The sequence below is a fragment of the Dreissena polymorpha genome, chromosome 1 (genome assembly GCF_020536995.1).
Source record: "Dreissena polymorpha isolate Duluth1 chromosome 1, UMN_Dpol_1.0, whole genome shotgun sequence".
Classification (NCBI taxonomy): Eukaryota; Metazoa; Mollusca; class Bivalvia; order Myida; family Dreissenidae; genus Dreissena; species Dreissena polymorpha.
Genome location: NC_068355.1, coordinates 132,101,274 through 132,116,394, shown reverse-complemented (window position 1 = coordinate 132,116,394; position 15,121 = coordinate 132,101,274).

Sequence of the window (15,121 nt, the reverse complement as noted above, 5' to 3'; positions counted from 1 at the left end):
AGAGAACGGTATCATGCAATCGCTACAAAATCACAACCAAAAGTGCATACAGCATCAATGACTAAATGTAAAAGCAGATAAAGCGATGATTGATGAAGCATTGCATTTGAACGTCTTTATCAAAGTTTCTACTCAAAAAGGGGAAACCATTTTTTTAATTGACCAGTGCAAAGAAGCTGTACAATTTTTAAGCATTCAAGTGATCTAACAATTCTTTTAATTATGGGCTTCTCATCGTCAATGTCAGATGGACTCCATAGTTTTGAAGCAGCATGCAAATACCATTTGAAAAAGCACATATTTTGCTATAACAAAATGTTCAAGTCGTAATAAATAATGATCGATTGCTCCCTGATAAGTTATCTGCAAAATGCTATGTCAACAGAGAAGTATGTAGCTTATTGATTGTTAAGCATTAAAACACGCAAATGGCATGTTGGTGATGACGAGGATGATAATGATGATGTTGAAACTCCTGCTTATAATGACGGCGATATATTTAATAATATAATAATAATATTTTAATAATACCCGCACATGAGTTTCGTTTGATTGAAATGGAATCGACAAGGAAAAAGATGGGTACCAAAAATAAATGCAAATATACGGTTAATTGTCTATTGTACACGGTCCTTTTTTGTTAAAATAAACAAGTCAAAATCGAGTATGCCTTTTTAGCAAATATTCTCGTTTTTATAACAATGAATAGTACCAACTGTATGTTCAGTTAATTGATGGGCAACTTTAAAGGGACTTTTTCACAGATTTTGGCATGTATTGAAGTTTGTCATTAAATGCTTTAAATTGATAAATGTAAACTTTGGATCTTAAAAGCTTCAGTAACAAGACAAGAATAAATTAAAGAAAAAAGTAACCCTCAACTGAACTCGAGCCCCTACCCTGAAGTAAACGTCTATCGCTTAGACCTCTCGGCCATCTTTGCTCATACAATTAGTGATATATTTGATGCTTTATATAAGCAATCCTCGTAGTATCACAAGATATAAGGAAAACAACAGAACTCTCAAACTTATTCAAGCGTTTCGCGCTGCAACGATTTATATTCTTTTAAGCTTTTAAATCGTCAAAAGAGGCATATAATTAGAGCATGGTAAATGTTCAGTATAACTGTTTCCTTACAAATATAATAACTTCAACGAAAATTTGCGAATCTGAAACATTTTATTTTTACTTTGTCAATTTACGAAAACGTGAAAAGGCCTCTTTAAAAGCCCTTATCTTAACTTTTTTTCCCCCAGAAACGCCCTCAAGCAAATTGACCAACCGTCGTCTACTTGTGAAGCTAACATAGTCAAGATTCAAACTAGTTCGGGGGTCCAAGGAGTGAACACATATGTCGCGTGCGTTATTTCCAATGAATTGTTGGGGATTTTTTATTGCAATTTTGAAAAGAAAACCCTTTATTACCGGGTAGAAACCCTGTTCAGGCAAACAACCGGTCTCTTGCCTTTGGGCTGAAAAAGTTTCGGACAAAGGTTTTAATAAGGGCGTGGAGTCAGAATCGGTGAACTTCAAATCTTGTGCAATATTGCCGATGAATGGTAGGGCATTTACAAATGTAAATATCAATAAATACTTTTATAATTGGCGTCGCTCTGGAGAGCGGCGACTAGTATGTAATGCATTTTTGTTTCGCTTATGGGAGGAGAAGTTATTTTACGGATCAATGTATATATTTTTGTTTTAAGAATATCTTGCATAGTGGTGATTTTTGTGTGTAAATTAGTGTAAATAAGTACTGAATTTGTGCCTATTTCATTTATTACAATCATTGCCAATAATGCAAAGCTATTTGTTTTAATTAATAAATGATCCACAACTGATCACATGGGAAAGATCACAGGGACTGGGCAAATACGCGAAACTTTCTGGTTTTGTATAAAAACAAAACATAATCAAAATATATTTATTTTGTTGTTTTTCTAATTTGCTTATTTAGTGGAGAATCAATGTAGTACGATATTTGACGACCTATCGGGCAAGCAAATTTATTGGAAGGCGTAGTGGTACGAAAACGTACAATGTAATAGTTTATTAATAGACATATAATAACGATCGCTATGCACAACTTCACCAAATAGCAGTACATAAATGATGTCAGCCGGAATAGCTCAGTTAGGAGAGCGTAAGACTGAAGTTGTTTACGCAACAATCATCTAAAGGCTCCCGGTTCAATCCCGGGTTCCGGCACGAACGGAACAGTTCGGCGACTGACAATTTTTTTTCAGTCAGGTTAATAAATATAATAAAGCTTTATTTTATGTAGACATTTTAAAATCCATTTTACTACAATTGGACATTTTTATTAAAAATTACTTAAATATCTTACAAAAAATAAACGTGTTTTTTACATTAACAAATAAATGCAAACAACACATCTACTATCCATGTATTTTTATGGTTGTCTATCATAGGCCCAAAGTACTATCCCTACCACATATAGAGCGCGAAGCGCGACACGTATTATTGATTGTAAAAATGAGTTGCGATAAAGGGAGCAGCCGCTTATCAAGGAGGAGCTGTGTCCCAGCAACCCGTTTCGAGAGAGTCAAGCACTCCTCGGAGTTTTTTTTCAAGAACCACATATAGAGCGCGAACCGCCTCACGTATTACTATCCAGGTGGTATGGGTCCTTAAGCATTATCTGACCATTACATCCATAGTTATCTTCCTTAGAATTTGAGAAATTTTGAAATCGTTGTTCGAAGTCCAAAATTTTGATCCGATTGTTCCCAAACTTGCACAGGTTTTTTTATCAATAAGGACACAACCCAAATTGTATATGAGCAATATCGGACCATAAGTCAAGAATTATAGGTGATTATGTCAACATTTTTCATCAGATTCTTTCCAAACTTACAGTGTCTTTATATCAATGAGCATGTTTACCTCATTTAAAATGAGAAACATCGGGACAATAAGTCCAGAATTTTCTTTCTATTAAATTTGACAAAATAAACAATTTCCACTTTTTAAAAAGATTTCACAACTTTCGTCTGAATCTTTCCAAACTTGTTAAGTGTTTTTATATCAATATTACTCGAACCCTATTGAAAATGATGAATATCGGAGCAATACTAGTAAATCGTTTATGATCTTTTACTGAATTTCAAAGTATAATTGTGAAATGCAGCTTTTTTATGCAATTGACAGTTTTCATTCAATTTTTTTTCCAAACCTTTTCAGTGTTTTCATATCAATGAATATTTAATCCCTATTGTAAATGAGCAACGTAAGAATAAGTTCAGAATCATCTCCCCTTAAAGTTGAGAAAAATATGAAATTACGCTTACAAGATGAAGCAGATTTTTTAAAACCTACACAGTTCTGTTCAAATAATGAAAACTGCACACGGATGCCAGTTAAAAAAAGGAAACCAATGTAAATAAAATGAACTATGAAATATTTGGGGGTTACAGCACAAAATCATAGATAATGGTTATTTGGGGGTTATAACACAACATCATAAATAATGCTTATTTGGGGGTTATAACACAAAATTATAGATAATGGTTATACCAGTATCTTTTTTTCTATTTTGTTTAAAATAATCGGCTTATATATTAATATTTACAGTAAAATAAAATCGTTCCATGTAACTTCATTGAGTGCCTTTTACACTGAAATTTCCGACGCCCTTTAATGCTTTGCATTTATACTTATCTTGTACTTCTTTTTGATAATAAAATTTATTGCTTATAGGTAAGTTACGGAGTGTACAGTGTGATATAATTTAAATATTGTATGAAATTACTTGCTAAGTTTAGAGGTACACCCAATTATTCTTAAACAAGGTAGACAACGTTGCTCTCATTTTTTAGCATACCACATTGCTCTCCCTTAAATTGCACTTCACACATTTCCACATACTAGTTGTTTAATTTTATTTACTGAAAATAATGACATATCAAAGCGCTGAAGGCACTGAAGTTGTTCGAAATTGCATAATTTGAGACGATACTCATTTTTCAAATATAATCGCAAATTTGAAATGAACAAACGCCATAATTTTTTTAAAGAGTGTGTCATAAGGCACGGGTCTAGATTTGTGTGCACTTTTTATCATTCTATTTATTTCATAGATATAACTTAGACAAAATAACAACAACAGGGCCCTTTTGGGACGTTCTGAAAGCAGAGAAAGTATGAAGAAAATGGTAATGAGAACTGAATATAAAGACAATTTGCAATTACCATCATATTAAATAAATATTGTTGGAATATCGAATACCTATCTCATCAACAATATAATTTCATGATGAAAATTCCCTGTACACAACTTTTGATTTTTGACACCATATACAAAATAAAAAAATACAATAAGATAAAACATTGATGAAAATAAAAAATAAATCAATCTGCGCGCAATACTTTTTACCCACGAATTAACTAGTCATAAAGACAGCCCTGTTGACCCGTACTTTGTTGTTTATGCATTACTTGTTACCCTAGCAGTTCACACGGTGATAACAAATCTGACCGAAACATAGGTATAGAGCACTAATGCGCTTTCTCGGCGTAGCTGTTTTACCAAGCTTTTCAACTTAAATAACTTTTACCTAACGCCAGCAGACACGCATGAATATTTTCGAATATTTCATGGGCTGATTCGAGATAAAACCTCTGAACTTTGGCTATATCACTGTGTCTGTGCTCAGCGCAAAGGATATAGCACTGTTCAGTGTAAGGAATTCCGGACTACTCTCTGTATGTTCAAACGAAACAAATTGTGGCCTAATTACAATTACGCGTTAAAATCCATCTCGCTGAATTTCAAGGTCAGTACTCGTTTACTTAATCGTCCGGGGAATATATAATTGACTATCGATAAACACAGTTTTGCTTTCAAGATGAGAAAACAAACCTTATCGAAATAGTATAGTGTCATGATAAGAGGAAAAGCGTTTAATTATCCAACCACAAATGATTGCCGTACTCGGTCAGCACGTCTGGAAATTGTTCCTGAACGCCTGGATAGGCTGCCCTTATTATCAATCTTGCTATTTTAAATTCATTTTTTTTTAAGGAAAGCATTGTGCTAAAATGTACCATTTACAATTCGCAATGAGATTTTTAATGACCCTCGTCAGGCGAAAATGGGTCTTATTCCATATGCGCCCATCACACATAAAGTCCACTTAGCCTAAGCATCTCTCAGTCTGATTAGGAGATATATAATGAGACAATTACACATTGAGTGATTTTATAGCGAAAGGATCGTCTCTGACCAGACTGCGCAAATGCATATGTTGGGTTAAAGATACGCTGGCCGAAAATGTATCAAAAGAAAACTTCGTTTAAATCAAATATTAACATTTATATTTCGATAGTGAAGAAATACACGCATAATGAGGCATGTGAGGACACATGATGTGTACTCCCGTAGTAGATTTTTTATCTACTTACACTAATGTGTGGTTTGACAATGATAACACACATTTCATGCGGTGAATATGCGACTTTTAAGTGAAAAACCCCCACAACAGTTAAACTTTTGTTTTCAATTTATATATTTAGAAACGTAGTAAATTGCAAACTTTATTTCAAAGTCAGCATTTACGCCGACTACCTTTTCAAAATATATTTCTAGTTATATTTAGTTGTTTTTTAATATTCGGTTTTTGCGATTATAAAGCATTTTCGAGGTTGTCTGTAGTAATTGGCGAACCCATGTTCAACGTTTTATTAATTGCGAACTGTGAATATAAAAAAGCTTAACCTTCTGCTATTGCGTTTTTAGCACCAGTAAATAATAAAGATCGCCGCTATCTGTTGAGAACAAAAGAACGTTTCACAGAAATATCAAATTTAACCCCGCTGTAGAAGCATGAACGAGGTTACGAAACAGATATTTCTTGTTATATTTTATTGTTTTTTATATTCGCTTATAGCGATTATGATGCATTTTTGTTGTTGTCTATCGTATCCCTGTAGTTATTGTTGAACTCATGTTCAACGTTTTTTAAATTGAGAACTTTGAATATAAACAAGCGTAACCTTATACTATTGTGTTGTTTCCCGAATCTGTTAATAGCCTCAGATTATGAATGACATGTACTACGTCATTAAGACGCAAAAGATAGTGGACTATTTTAATCATTCATGAACAATCTCTTCCGATACACGTATAATAAAAACATTGTTTATTGATTCTTATCTATACAAGCTCCGTTCAAAAATATTCCATTTAACACGATATTCACATAATGTTCCATTTGTGAATGAATACAGTTGAAGAACTCAAACCTCTTGCATAAATAATACAACTCTTTCTCGCGCGGATACGACAGATGTGGCGGGTAGTATGCTTTCCGTAGATAACAGCGAACAACTCATAAACGATATTCCTAATAACAAAAACATATATAATGTTATTTATGTTCATTTTATGTATTTCTGCCAAATGTATTATCCATACATTTAATTATGAGAATTCATCCAATGCAATGCTTGTTCTTAATTGCAAACCGCAATACTTAATGAATACATGTAATTTATAAAAGAATAGATTAGTTTGCTCTACATGTATATACAAATGGCAACATTTACATATATTCGGTGAGCAAAAATCCTTGGTAAGTTACTAATTTATTTAAGCGCATGAAATCTATTCATCTCAACGTGTTTATACAAATGTATTATCCAAAGTAAAGTATTTTATCCTTCAGCTAAATGATTTTATAGAACAAATACGACTCATAAAGAAAAGATAAGGTTTTCTCCTCAGTTTTTTTAGATCAGGTTTCATCCACACTTATTTTTAGAACATTACGTAGGGACTAGTTTTTTTTGGCCTTTTACCCCTGATTGCGTCATTTAGGTCATTGGGTACGCAGTCGTTTGACGAGTTTACGAGTGTGTGTGTGTGTGTTTACGATGGATTACTATAATATTATGAATGTGAAAAACACAGTGTTTGGATATAAAACTGGAATGAAACTGGTACGACTGCATTTTCGATTTAGTTAAAATGTCGAATGTACTCGAATAACGCGATGTTTTGTTGAACAATTGATGGATTAAACTTAAGAAAAGTGTCAGTGAATTGTTCTTTAACTTTTCGAAGGAAATCGATGTCGAATTAAAATGGTAATTTCTTTGATGGTTTAGTCGTTCCTTTGTCAGTCGATCAAAGAATGTCTATCCACAAAGAATGGCCTGCTTACATACAGTGCTTTAAAATGGAAAAGATGGACGGCGATGAAGAAATTTGTCTAGAATTTTAACTCGTCATGGAAGCAAATTAAAAATTACGAAAATAAACATGGACGTGGTTATTATACAACTTCGGTGAGTAGAACAATAATTTTATGTAAGTAAGTATAAAGTGTGTAAAAAGAAGAGTTGTTTAAAGACTAAAATTAACAATATCGGCGGGAATAAATGCTGAATCATGCTTCATGTAGCCACGGTATGTGTCTACACATTTTGGTAAATTTCAAAATGGCGGGAGCCATGTTTGTTTTTGTTTTTTACAGTGGTTAAACAAGAATTGTAGTTTGAACACAACCATCCGTGTTCTACTTGAGTGTGTTAGATTTGAAACGCTGATTAAATTTGAATCGAGGCGTATAGCGATATTTTGTCTCGTTACTTTTCTTTTGCGTGGAATTCTTAAGGACTATTTCGATTTCCGTAAACAGGAAAGATCACAATAAATATTACTACGCAATGTATGATTCAGTTAATTTAACGTGTTTTTGCTCGGCAAGCCTCGCCATGTAAACCTTTCTTCACTCGTGGGATAAATTTAAGTACACAATCACACTAACATAGTATTCTCTATAACACCAAATACCAATGTAAATACAAATGGTCAGCACGTTAGTTTACAATCCAACATGAATAATCAGAAATCATAACTGTTGATATTGGTCATTGTGTAACTAATAATGAATAATTTGTTTTTAAATTGAAGAAGAATAAATACCGTTTGTTTAATAATGTAAGGGGCATGTTCGAATCATTTAAATAGCTGTATGATTTGAAATTAAGATAACCTTTTACATTTCAGTTTATATTAATAGTTTTCAACAACTTTTGTTTCAATTATCAGCATATTGTAATATCATTACAGTTTTTATACAAGATTCTGATATATTTGCAATAAAAAATAAAGTACGTTCGTCAATAAAGAAATGGCAATTTATAGATAATTAAACTAGTTTGTATAAAGTTAATTAAAAAATTGTCTTGAATTGTTACATTACTACATTCAATTCTCGATATAATTCTGACTTCAATGAGCAACCTGATGACAAGTGTATACAGACCAAAAGACAAACATATTCAAATAGAAGCATAACAATGCTAATATTTTTCTATTCACTTATTTTACCTTGCATATCTAACGTTGTAATAAATCAAAGCAAAAAACACTGGCTTAATAAATGGAAATTTCCAGCATTATTTACAGTTTTGTAAAAGCTAAAAATCAACGTCTAAAAAATCGTTCGTAATCTTTCATTTACCTTATTTTTTTTACTTTATTCAGGATGAAGCTTTAGTTACATTTCAGAATATAGACACAGTAGGCTTTTAAAATAACTTTACCTAATTACATTTAAATATTTTAATATATTTAGCAAAAATCGTGATCAGTAAATAACTGACAGAATTCTTAATCCCATGAGATATGAAATATACATTTTTCTTTGCTCAAAACGCGACTGTTCCACCACAAAAAATAGCTGGCCTCAAAATTTGCCTGGATCTATTACTTTTGTGTTTATTGCCATTTCATGATTTCACTATAATCTATGCCAATTAATGTTTACCTTCCCGTAATTACAAGATTAGAATTACCACCTCAAGTGTTTACTACGGACTATTCAACACAGTCAAAGCAGGGACTTTAATACTAGCATATGTTCAAGTGTAACTATCACTGTGCTTCCTTGGTATGCTGACGTCAATCTGATAACAACTGTAACAAGCCGTCTTTTTGATTTACCAGTTTGATCGCGTCATTTTGGATCTGAAAGCAAAGGATACACGTTAGTTAGAATTTTGTTTTTCAATTTAATTGTAGGATTATAGAAAGCAAACAACGAGCACAGCACTCTTAGGCTGTTATAGTTTATTTGATATGAATCCATCGATAAAATGTATTTAGACACGAAAGTCATGAAATAGTGCAAGTGTATTGTAAACGTATACCTCTCGCTCTTGTTCAGGACTGCGGCATTTAGTTTGGAGTTGTCCGTCCGTCCGTCTTTCCGTCCGGAGCCATATTTTTGAAGTGCTTTGGCGAATTTCATGGAAACTTGGTATGAGTATATAAATGGATAATAGGATGATGCATGCCAAATGGCATTGTACACCATCTGTTAATAACAGAGTTATGGCCCTTTGTATCATGAAAAAAATGCTTTTGTGTGTGTCCAGGGCCATATCTTGGAAGTGCTTTGGCGGATTTTATTGGTATGAGTGTCCAGAAACATATTGTCAGGGGATATCAATTCAACGAATTTACTTGTTGGTCAGGAGTTGACCGTCAGCATCTACCATAATACTGGTTTTGGGCAGATTGGTCTTCGTAAGGGTATTTAGGGTACTGTATTCTTATTTACTGGTACCCAAGGTAATCTTTTTGTCAATGTTGATACACGGCTCATCCCTCAACTTCAACGTTTCTTCATTCATCTTCTTCCTCACTGTCCACCTTTACTTGCTTGTTTGGGTCATGCCCGGTTGCTGTTTTGGAAGATTTGTATGAGTGCAATGTTTGTTTTTACCCTGGTGAGTTGATGGCTTCTGGCAAACTCAAAATATTTCAGCGCGCTTTCTCTTCTATGCAAAATCAACCTATCTTTGTAGGCGTTTGGTCAACCTTTGGCGTTCGAACGATGCCTTCCCTTACGCCCGCCTGCATGTCTGCTAACCTGTCTCATATATGTCTATATGTAATGTTGTGTCAGTAATGTTAGTCTTAGCAACAGTTGTGTGTGCGTTTCGGTCGCTTACTGGTCAGGTCATGTTTCTTGATATTTGTAGTAAAAACATGATTTATTTAAAAAACTATATTGGGATAAAATGGTATGCACACACGTTTTAGTAAAATTCGAACCAATCTAGCGTATAAGAAAAGTCTGCAAATTTGCAAGACGATTTTTTTATACATTTTCGAGGATGTTTTCATATATCTGCGATTTATAATCCTGACAATGTTTTTTTCTCAAAATTGTTAATGCTACTTGCTGATAATTATAGACGGTATGGATCAGGATGATCAAGACACATATTTATGGAAGAGTCCAATACAGTTTTCACACTGCTGAATTGCGATATAATGTTATCTATTCCAGAATACGTGTCGATTTAAGTTCCCGTAAGCTGCGAAGTATTAAAGGTCGTGTCTTTACACCCATGTTCAATTCGTCACACAATGTTTCACAAATTTAGGTAGGGATATGCTTGAGGACAGAGAAAACGTTCGTTATGTTAGATTTGCTGCTTGTGTAAAAGTGAGTTGCTCTTGCGGTAAGAGGTAATTTTCACCTACATAGCTTCTGTTACGAACGGCATGTGTTCAATGAACTTTTTTGTACAGCAAATATTAGAAGCAATTTTTTTCTCTAATCATGCGTTTTGTCCTAAGAAAAGATAATATACAAAGACAATATTAATTTTCGCATACGTCCATATGACGATACATATGACCCCCACAAAGGCTAGAACCGTGACAGCATCATCGATAAAGGATTTAAAAGCAACTGTGAAGAATATGTTCTAAACAACAATGTTCAGAATTTCAAGGTGATATATCAAGTTTTGTATAACTATAATTATATTAGTGTTACGTTATATGTGCCTCTGAGTCCTGTAAAGGAGCATTTCTTTCTCAGGCATGATTAGATTTTAAATAACATGTCGAAAATAACATATAAAACAGATGAAACGGTGTGTACTGTGAACCAGGTTCCTAGATCAATGTTCAAAGCCAGATATAAGAAATGCAACCCCTAACACGGATGATTTTGCTATAAATGATGTTTTTATGGAACAGGTTAGTTATTTTTATGATAATAGGACGAAATGTCGAGCGCCTATAAACATGCACATAGGTACCACGTCAAGGTCACAATTTCAGCTAATTATTTTTAGCTTGTACATGTATGCGTTAATGTATGGCTAATCCATTGGGGGACAAATAGATGTCATTTTCATATAAATTATTTATATAATTAAATGATTTTCGAAAATAGCTTCTAGTTTCATAAACACAAACTCAAATGCAGTTTGATCGGGTCAAAGGTAAACGATGCCTGTTGCAATTCAAAGATTTATTGGATAATTATCGAAATAAAGTTCCTTTGCTTATTTAACGAGTTTAATACATAATAAATGCATTGGAATACAAATCACGCTACTAAAATGTCAGTGGCATTCTTTACGTCAATTTTCACACTACGCATTCTGCAGGTTGTCGATTAATAAAAATGGCAATTAAGCGTGAGTATCTATATACCTTTTGTCATATTAAGACAAACAATTGTCCTCGGCTTGTCAAAGGAAAAGCCGCATTTATTCACCATTGACATTTTACACAATGGACTCGACACGTTGCCGTTGTATCTCTTGATAATTTGTAAAACGCGTATACTACGATAATTGTCCTTTTTTCCATGTCATAAGATCGGACGCATTTGCTCAATCATATAATTGCAAAACTATAATGATAACTTATATGCGCGTGTTGTTATTGTTGTTTGTAAGTATTTTTGTTCCCGATATTTATCAGTTTTTCGAGTGATAACTTTAATTAGATTTTTCATAAGTTGTTTACGAAATTAAGTGTATTGGTAACGACTGGTGTCCCACTTACCACATTTGTCTGCGTGTTAATTTTGGGCGAGTTGACACGTTTGGAGCTTGGGCTAAAAGCTTGGCAGCATAAACTTTCCGCTTTGTCACTCGAGAGTGATCTACCATGGGCGAGACCTCGCTCTAAAGAACAAGGTTTGACATACTAAAAGTCGAGGTAAATGTCAATTACACTATATATATCTCAACGGTTTCTTCACAAAAATTGATAACGCATTACGATAGCGTGATGGACTTATAAAAAAATATATATTTAAAAATACATCACGAGGCATACATTTTATTGTTTACGAGATGGAGGTTAGTGTAACCAAAAAACAGTCAAACAGTTTTCGGTCATAGAGCGAGCTGTGATATATGGGAATAAAACAGTATATGTTTATTCTGGTTCCTAATTCTTACACAGTAGAAAAATTGAGATATAGAAATGACACTTTATATATGAACACCTTATAATCCGAGCAGCTGTGATTAGTTGATTCAAGGTCTGCATTACTTGAAATTGAAACAATCTAGATTTTGTATTACCTTCTGTGATGTTTTTTTCGGAAGATATTGTTTTTAGGGTGTGCACATTTTGTTTTAATATAATATAGATTTGTTATATAACAGTTGATACTAATGTATTACAATCGAAAATCAAGCTCTTGATATCTAGGTAAGAGGACATCATCAAATGACGTTGTATCCGCCTATCATCATCATAGGTATGTTTACCAGCAAGTATTACCCACACAAGAATCATATTGATCAACGTACTAATCACCAGCGTCGCCATCAGCTAATATATCCTTAACTTTGATCAATCTGAATTCATGCATCTGTCATACCAGGACATGTATGTGTATATAAAATAGTCTACATCTATTTAAGTACTGTTATTTATTTACGACGTACTTAAGGTAAAATGGTCAAAATTATATGAAAAAATGTGAACGTCTGGTAAAATTGTAGTAACCCCCGCGACAAGAAAGAACTCCATTTCGAGGACATTGTTTAGAAATATGAAAACTGTTCTTTCAAGTCAAACAATTTATTAAAACTATCTTTGTTTATTAATTGTCTAGTGTGGTCATCAGCACGATGTCCATGCTTTCAATAAAGAAATACGCCTAACGGTCATAAGCAGGAAAGGATTTTAAGGTTGGTATATAAAGAATTGTGTTAAGCATTTAAATGTGAAATATACTTTAATTCAACAAATTACAAAGCTCAAACTCACGTTTTAAGATTCTACCAATTATTGATTAGTTCTATAATAATGATATAACTATTCTGAAAGCATTGGACCAATGTTCTATTTTTGTAAAGCATGGGTTCACAGGAAGACTGTCAAAAGGAAAACGTTTTTATTGATAACAAAACGGTATTTCTCCTCGCTAACATAATGCTTGTTATTTACGTTTTTTTACCGGAAAAAAGCTAACAGACAGAAACAAAGGTAATTAATACCTGTTGATTTCTTTGGATTTTTTAAAAAACGTATAGTATCATTTCAGCGAAAAATGCATTATTTCATGCAATTATTGGTTAAATGCTTTATATTCTATTATAATGCGGCTCCTTCGAGAATAATGTTCTTAAGGTTTTAGCTGAACATTTTGATTTTTGTTATTTCTTCGCATATTTTCTATTACCAGGGTATTCTGCATCAACAATCTGACGTGGGTATCATAAGAAATATATTGTTTTGATTTTTACCAAATTATCGTACTTAAAATCACATACTGGCTGACCTTAGGGGTAACGGAATGTACGAAGTGAGGCGATAATACAAACAGTTCTTTGGTCGCCTGAAACGTTACAAATCGTAAACTCCTACACTGCTCGGGGAAAATTAAGCAAACACGTAATGACTGCCTGTTCGGTGGTGTTATACAGAAATATTTGAACGACAAGAATAAGAACAATGTGAAATATTATTTTGAGTATTTTACATAGATTTTATTAAATGATCATTCTAATCAAATGTATATTATTCGTTAGAAGCATTTGTTTTATGCATATCCTTCAATTTTACAGATATTTTCCTCTTCCTTAAATATGTCTTTCACACATATACGAATTGCATGCCTTCCTATTGAAATTCTTATATAAAGCAAGTGGACATGTGTACATAATTCTTTTTTTAATGTGTACATGAATACATATATCAAAATATTTGAAAAAGTACGTACACGAAATATACCGTTACTATTATGCGTGTGAAAAACATCCAAAATGTAACTCGAGTTAACACTCCTTATACATTACAAATTGATTGTCTTAAATATATATGTATGCTATATAATAATTGCATAATACAAAATATGTCCGTTGCATGACTTAACAATACACTTACAATTGACAACATATAAAGAAGTACATAAAAACATAACATAACGTACTAATTATACGTTATATCAGATGACTCCGCTTGCCATTATTTGTTCAATGTAGATTTCATGACTTATTATTTAAATGAATACTTAACATATTGAATTGTATAATTCATCACTTTAACCTTGCGAAGGTAATGTTGCACGTGTGTCAATAAACTTTTATTTGCGAAGATGATAATTTTGAAAGGTTTATCCTTTTTTTTAAGAATATGCCGTGGCCATGACAACAATGGCTATTCCAGAGGAAACCACCCACACTGATGAAAAACCTATGCAAATTGAGTCAAGAGCCTAACTGACTTCCTTCCAATTTTTTTTCAGTCATCTTCATCAGGCGCTCTTCTATGCGTTATTTCATTTTCTTTTGACAAATCGATTTCTGTAACGGCATCGAATTTTATGCGTGTGCTTTGGAATCGAACTGATCTACATCTGCAACTCCTAACAGAAAAAAATATGGCTAGATACATTTTGGATAAAGGTTGCTCAGACGGTCGATGAAAGATTCTGAGATTGAAGATCGTCATCATCACGATGAAAGTGCTCAAAACAAGACTGCCAAGAAGGAGGTAGCATATGGTAAGTATTGGATTGGAAGATTTCGGAAGAGTGTCGTTAACAATTGTCATGAAAAATGCAATAGCAAGTAGAATTGTAATAGCAAAAGAGACGCGTTCGCCCGATGATGCGGGTAGGAAAAATACCAGCACGTTCATAACGCTCATGAAAAATATTGGCAAAACGACGTTAACAATTACAAACGTTGGCCGTCGTTTCACATACAGGACCGCCCGATAGAAGTAAAATTTATCAAACATGAGGCTTGTTAATGTTTCCGATCAGTCCAACATCCATTCGGCATTTTCGGAGAATATTGATTTCGATACTTCAGT